This window comes from Mobula birostris, chromosome 11 (assembly GCF_030028105.1).
Source record: "Mobula birostris isolate sMobBir1 chromosome 11, sMobBir1.hap1, whole genome shotgun sequence".
In the NCBI taxonomy this organism is placed as follows: Eukaryota; Metazoa; Chordata; class Chondrichthyes; order Myliobatiformes; family Myliobatidae; genus Mobula; species Mobula birostris.
This window is the reverse complement of record NC_092380.1, coordinates 16,818,986-16,824,985: the sequence shown is the minus strand read 5'-3', so window position 1 is coordinate 16,824,985 and position 6,000 is coordinate 16,818,986. Positions and strand designations below refer to the sequence as shown.

The 6,000-nt window shown below is 41.5% G+C and overlaps 1 protein-coding gene across 3 annotated transcripts in view; it reads left to right on the top strand.

Annotated features, from left to right (window-relative positions):
- Window positions 1-2,279: 2,279 nt before the first annotated feature.
- Window positions 2,280-6,000, top strand: part of LOC140204872 (myosin-9-like) — a 102,949-nt gene continuing 99,228 nt past the window's right edge. For 2 of the 3 annotated variants that reach the window (XM_072271762.1, XM_072271760.1), the window contains exon 1: window positions 2,280-2,475. The gene's annotated coding sequence lies outside the window, so the exon portion shown is untranslated. Of the gene's footprint in view, window positions 2,483-6,000 lie in introns of all 3 variants that reach the window. The other variant, XM_072271761.1, reaches the window with a different exon arrangement.

The window sequence follows — 6,000 nt, the reverse complement described above, 5'->3', positions numbered from 1 at the left end:
GGGGGGAGCAACACCTTATATTCCATCTGGGTAGTCTCCAACCTGATGGCATGAGTATGATTTCTCCTTCCCTCCCTCTTCTCTTCTTTTCTCTTCTTCTATTCTCCACTCAGATCTCTTACTTCTTCTCACCTGCCTATCACCCCCCTATGTTGCTCCTCCTCCCTCCCTTTCTCCTATGGCCCAATCTCCTAACAGATTCCTTCTTCTCTATCCCTTTACCTTTCCCACCCACCTGGCTTCGCCTATCACCTTCTAGATGTCCTCCTTCCCTTCATCTCACCCCCCCCTCCACCTTTTTGTTCTGGCGTCTTCCCCCTTCCTTTCCAGTCCTGGGGGAGGGTCTTGGCTACAAGGTCGACTGCTCGTTCATTTCCGTGAATGCTGCTTGAACCTGCTGAGTTCCTCCTACCTGTTGTGTATATTGCTTTGGATTTCCAGCACCTGCAGAACTTCTTGTATTACTAATAAGTCCAGTTCAGGTTGGCGCACTGCAGGAAGAATAGAATCAAAGAATGTGCAGAAGGAGTTTACAAGAATTTTGATTGGGTTGAAGAATTGTCGTTGTGAGGAACAACTGAGATTGTGGTGGTTTTATTTTGGACAAAGATGTCTGAGTGAAGATTAAATATTGATGTACAAAATCATGAGAAGCCGAAGCAGAGCTAACAGAAGATTTGTTTTCTTAATGGAAGGATTGAATACCTAGGAGAGTTGGCTTCAAATGGAAGGCTTATTAGGAAATTGAAAATGAGTGGTAGGAGACAGAAACTCTCAGCTCATTCAAAGCATATCTGGACCAGCACTTAGCTTGCTAGGATTGAATAGATCTGGGATAAAACGGAAAATGATCGTAAAGGCTTAGGTTATGCTTAATGCTTAAAGATTATTGTCCTGAAACACTAACTCTTTCTTTATCTGTGAATGTTTTGTCATTTTTAATTTTTTTTTCTCACATTTAAGCATCTACAATGTTTTGCTTTGGGATTGAGTTGTGCAGTGAAATGAATTAGTTCAGATTTTGGCTGTCATTGATATGAAGGCATGTGTGTTATATATTAAAAATATCACCCAATTTATTTGTAAGTACAAAAGATTCTGTGGAAATCTTGAACAACATATGGAAAATGCTGGAGGAACTCAGTAAGCTAGGCAAAATCTATGGAGGGGAATAATCCGTTGACTCACACCTCTTCTCCTCACCGCCCATCGCCTCACTCAGGTTCCCCTGCTCCTTCCCTGTCTTCATTGGTCCACTGTCCTCTCCTAATAGAATCCTCCTCCTTCATCCCTTTACCCCTTTCAGCTATCCCCTGCTATTTTCTTACTTCATCCCACCTCCCCCTCACCTGGTCTCACCTATCACCTGCCAGCTTGTACTTCTCCCACCCCCACCTTCTTATTTTGACTCCTGCCCCCCCCCCTTCTTTTCCGGTCTTGACGAAGGATCTTAGCCTGAAGCATCCACTCTTTATTCCCCTCCATAGATGCTGCCTAACTTGTAGAGTTCTTCCACCATTTTGTGTGTGTTACTCAATTTATTAATTCTGCTATCATCTCCTTTTGGCTGTTGCATTGCAAAGCTCTAGAATGCTTTACCTAACCTCTTTTTCTTTCTTTCAAAACATAACTTAAATCTTTTTATCTATCATCTGCCAATAATGTGGCATGCTGCCCTCTATTAATTGACCTGGTACCTTCTGTTATATAGTTTGGTGCCTACAGTTGGCATCTTGGATTTTTTTTAAATTACAAATACATTATGAATGGAAATTGTTCAAATCTGAGTAGCTGCGCTTCTAACATGCCATCATCGGAAAGCTTCCACGTCATTGTTATACAGCACAGGAACAGGCCCTTCGGCCCACCATGTCCATGCCGGCATTCAAGTACCCATCTCTATTATGCTTATGTATTCCTTCATACCGAATAGAAAAGGTAAGTAGCTGATCTTGTCAAGACAACGCTTATCTCTTTTCCGCATGAAGGTGATCCTTATTTCGACTAAAGCAAGTCAGAAACTGCCTATAGCTTCATTTCGCGCAATCCTTCTCCTGCCGGCCAGCATTGGTTGGGCAAGCTGTCGCTCAAATCCTGCGCCAAAAGCACTGCGGCACCGGTCACTATCCGGGGGCCGCATCTGACGGACGCCAGCGAGCGCGGCGGACGTATTCCATTCGTCAGCAGCGCTGTCGCTCAAGTGGGCCGTCTTCCTACTGGGCAGCGTCCGGGCTGGTGCGGGACGTTGTCGGCAGGGCGGGGTTGGGCCGCTGAGCTGACGGCTGATGCGCGAGCTCCAGTGTGTGAGCCTGAGCTAGCGCGAGGCGGGCGGTGCGAGGGACGCCGAGCAGCGGAAGGCTTGAATTTTACTTTTTTTAAAATAAAAATACACGATTCATAAGCAAAATTCGCTGTTTTCACACCGCCTAATCCCACAGGGAGAGAGGGCACTGGAAAATCGCGTGGATCGCGGAGGTAAGAGGTAAAAATTAATGTTTAAGTTTTCGGTCAGTTGAGGAGCGAGTCGGAAAAGGGAGTGAAACCAGGAAAAGAATCAGACACCGGCTGGGCCGGCGCGCTCGCCACAGGCAACTTTCTGACTTGTATTTCATTTAAACGTTTCTAAAAGCGGAAGTTTGAACGACAGGCTTCTTCTATTGAGTCATCACCATATTGAGAATTGCATTTTAAAATCTGCCAGCTATTCGATTTTATTTTTTTAAAATTTTGAACTCCTGTGTTAAAGTACCCAGTACCAATATCTTTGGGTTATTAACTTGTGAAAGTCAGATGGTACGACAGGTAGTATGGAAACTACCTTCAGTGTTAGAGTTCGCAGATAATGGGCTTGGCTTCCGTCTCCCCGGCTGCACGAGCTTCCTGTCCTTTTTTTTTGCTGAAATGATTTCATCCATGTCCAAATTCCCTTTCTTTTGGTATGGTTTTCTAAGACTGCAGTCTTCAAGTTTGATTGCATCCTCGGAATGTGGAGAGCAGCTCAAATGGCAGTCTGCGTTTACTTAATGTAATAAAAAAAATTAATATCCTTCGTACTTACAAAGCTGAACTAAAATAGTTTTGGTGTCTTTCTGATTTGGTACAATCGTTTCAATAGAGATTTTTTTTAAAAGGAGGAATTGAAATATCCTTATTCTGCCATTCGGTCGCTATCTTATGCCCCTCCCCCACCCTACTCCTCTGTGCCCTTCCCATCATATTTTTTTAAAAAGGTGTTCAGAATTCTATGAATGGCATATGAGTCTCTTAACCTTGGGCAATGTTAAAATCATGAAATAAGTATTTTCTGTTGCAGTTTATAGTAGAACATCTAAAAGCGAATGGACGACGAAAGTACAACTGGTAATTTTATATAATTAGGTAAAGGACAGAGTTGCCTTATAAAGATCATACTGAAAGCATCCTAGCGTGCTTATTGAATACGGTTGGTAACTTTGTCTGTTCTTCAATACTAGTTCATTTGTAGTTTGCCCTCCAAATTGATAGGTGATTTGGTGGCGAAGAGCGTGTAAATTGTAAAATCTTTTCATTAGAGTTCTACAGGCAGATTTTTTTTTATTCTAACTTGTTAAAATGGCATGTGAACTGTTTGCTGTGCTTTACCCTCAAGATTTTTTTTACTGCATGCAATATAGCCCCACCCAGTTTTAAGTAGAAGATAGTGCAGTACGACGAAGTGTGTGACTCATGGCGAAGTGTACTGATAACTTGCAAAGCTTTCTGTTAGCTGGCTAGTTATATTTTCTAGAATTTTTAAACGTTACCACTTGAAGCTCTGGTAACAACTTATCTGTCTGGTGAAGCATGCATTTTTTTTTACAAAAACCAAGGATACTGGAGAGCATGCCTGGTAGTATGATTCAGGCACTGTTAGTACAATAAAGAAACACTAAGAGTCAGTTGCCTCATCCTTTCAGATATTAAAAAAATGAATTGAAAGCATTCCAAAATTTGGGTATCTATTCTAATTTGCATAATTCTCACGACTGTTCTTGTCCTTGCTGAACTGTATTGGCACTTATTTTCAAATTCCACTGTGACTTCATCCCTCCTCATTATTTTGACCTATATAACCCTTGGATGCCTTTGGTGTTCTCAATGTCTAACCCCTTGTTTGTATGTTTTGTCACCTTTTGTCACTCCAGGCTCTGGAATTTCATTGCTATATCTCAACCATCTTTGTTTTAAGGTTTGTCTGAAGTTCTAATTGTATGCCAAACTTTGATCCTGTGATGCTCTGTATGATATTGTTAGTGTAAAGTGTCGCAAGGGCAATGTCAGCAGAGGTCCTGATGAAGGGTCTTGGCTCAAAATGTTGACTGTACTCTTTTTCCATAGATGCTGCCTAGCTTGCAGAGTCCCTCCAGCATTTTGTGTGTGTTGCTTGTCATCAGTATGATGCCTTTGTGGAGAATTGGAGTAGGTGAGCTTGCTACGCCATCCAGAAAGGTTGTGGTTGATCCTGTATCTCAGACACAGGCATGAGATTCTGCAGATGCTGGAAATCTGGAGTAATATGCACAGAAGACTGGAGGAACTTAGGAGGTTAGGCAGCATCATTGGAGGGAAATGAACAGTCAAATGTTTTGGGCTGATGGACTGAAAAGGAAGGGAGCAAAAGCCAGAATAAAAAGGGGGAGGGAGGGGGTGGAGGGGATGATGAAATGGGGAATGTTGTGAGGAGCCAGGAGGTGATGGGTGAAACAGGCAGAGAGCTGAGGAAGGAATCTGAAAGAGGACAGTAGGCTGGGGTGGGGGTGAAGGTAAAGAGGTGGGGAACCACCTACCTTTTCTCTCACCTGGACTTGCCTACCAGTTTTTGCTCCTCACCCACCTTTTTATTCTAGCTACAGCCCCTTTCCTTTCCAGTTCTGATGAAACATCAATTGTTCATTTTCCTCCAAGACTCTGCCTGACCTGCTGAGTTCTTCCAGCATTATTTTTGTGTGTTATTCCTGTATCTCAAGTTCACTTTCCTACCTGATCCATGTTTCTTTTGATTTTTCCCATCACACACTGAGAACGAAAGTTATGATTTGTGTGAAGGAAATATCTGTAATAGCATATGAAATTGACAAGCAACAATATTAATATGTACTGTATGTATCTAGTACATACTCCTTATTCAGTGCTTTGTGTGACTTACAAGTTCTTGGGGGAATAAGGTGTGGCAGGGTGCTCAGGAATGTAGACCAGTGTTTTGACTTGTTGCTGCCACTGATTCCATATGATATATGCACTGGTTTGTGTTGTTTCATTGTGGAAAAGTGCAAGACTGGCTGAAATTTTTGATCCTCTAGATTTGTGTTAATGTTATTGATGAATATTGTATTATTTCATAGTATGACAAAATATCGTCATATTTGAAATGTCAAAATTATTTTAAAAAAAACAAAAGAAGCAAATTAATTCCTCTCTTCACTATGTATAGAAAGCAAGAATTGTTGGTCTGGTTTTTATTGGTTCTCAGTAGCATTTTTGTGGCTTTCCCAAGTGGTGTGAATCCAATTTCATGCATCGTATTGGGAGAATCATGTGCAAAAGGGGTTTCAGGGCTTAAAAACCTTTTAATAAAGAAGAATGCTGGTGGTCTCAGATTTGGCTGAAGTTATTTTGTAATGTTAGATGGATCCGCATTTTCTGACTAAAATGGATCATGACTATTTCTTGGATAGGAAAGGCTGCACATGTATCAGTATCAAGGTCCGAATGGTAATGATAACTGGAACTCTTGATAAAACTTTAATGTAGTTTGTCTGGTGGAGGCACTGAAAGTGAAGGTACTTTCAAAGGTATGGTTGACCAAAGATCCTTTTAATGAAAGGATTAAATGTAATGAATTACAAGCAGAAATAATAGAACTGAAATACCAAAAATTGTCAAAACAATAATATATCTGCGGCAATATACACATCTGAAGCATAGTGGAGGAACTCTTCACAGTGATTATTGGAGAGGTTCAAGATTTACTGAGTACCTAGA